The sequence below is a fragment of the Mus pahari genome, chromosome 15, assembly GCF_900095145.1.
Source record: "Mus pahari chromosome 15, PAHARI_EIJ_v1.1, whole genome shotgun sequence".
Taxonomy (NCBI): domain Eukaryota; kingdom Metazoa; phylum Chordata; class Mammalia; order Rodentia; family Muridae; genus Mus; species Mus pahari.
In genome coordinates, this window is record NC_034604.1 from 34,825,523 (window position 1) to 34,826,441 (window position 919).

The window sequence follows — 919 nt, forward strand, 5'->3', positions numbered from 1 at the left end:
TTCAAGTTGTGACTCAACTCTCATCACTTTGTAACTGAAGATGAAGTGACCTGTCCAAGGTCATGCAGTTCATAGCAGAGTCAAGATCAGGCTTTAGCTCTTTTTCTATTGAATCTAGTGGCTTGAAGCTGAGGTTATACTGGGTCTGCATCCCCAAAGTGTGAATTTTTCAGTGACCCTACCTTTTTATTTTCACAAGTTGGTTGGTTAAATGATTCTATATGCAAGGTTCAGGAAAATGAAAGAAGACCCAGGATTTAGTAGACCAGGGTTCCAGCCTGGATTTGCCTTCTCCTCTGTGGTCATTATTGGTAAGCTGGCATAAGCTTTTTGAGAGCAGTCTTGTTTGTTGTTGTTGTTGTTGTTGTTGTTGTTGTTGTTTTCTATATCTATCATCTGAACACACCACACTGACCTGTATTGCCTTGGGCCTCTGACTAAAAGTTTAATCTCACTCCCTTGCGGAGGATTTAGAAGGGTGACATCATAGAACGATCCAGATTGGAACCTTTTTAGAGGAAATGGAGGATTTCTTCTCTTCTCCACTGCATCTGCTTTAATCCTTCACATGCATTAGATGCTAAATCAACAGAAAATGACAATACCATAAAATAGGAAGAGGTAGACAGTTAATAACAGTGAGTATGCTACATACATACACAAAATAGCCTACAAGGTGCTCAATGTGGCACGGCCTATGTTTTCTGTTTTGTTTTGGTTTTGAGTGTGTGTGTGTGTGTGTGTGTGTGTGTGTGTGTGCATTATGAAAACCGTGGTTTTAAATAATAAGACTTCTCTCACATTATGTGTGATATTAGAAATGGAAACATAATCAGGTTGGAAAATAATTGTGAATGCTTAACATACTGGGCCCAAGAGAGTGATTTGTAGTACTCAATAATACAGTTAGAACTAATTC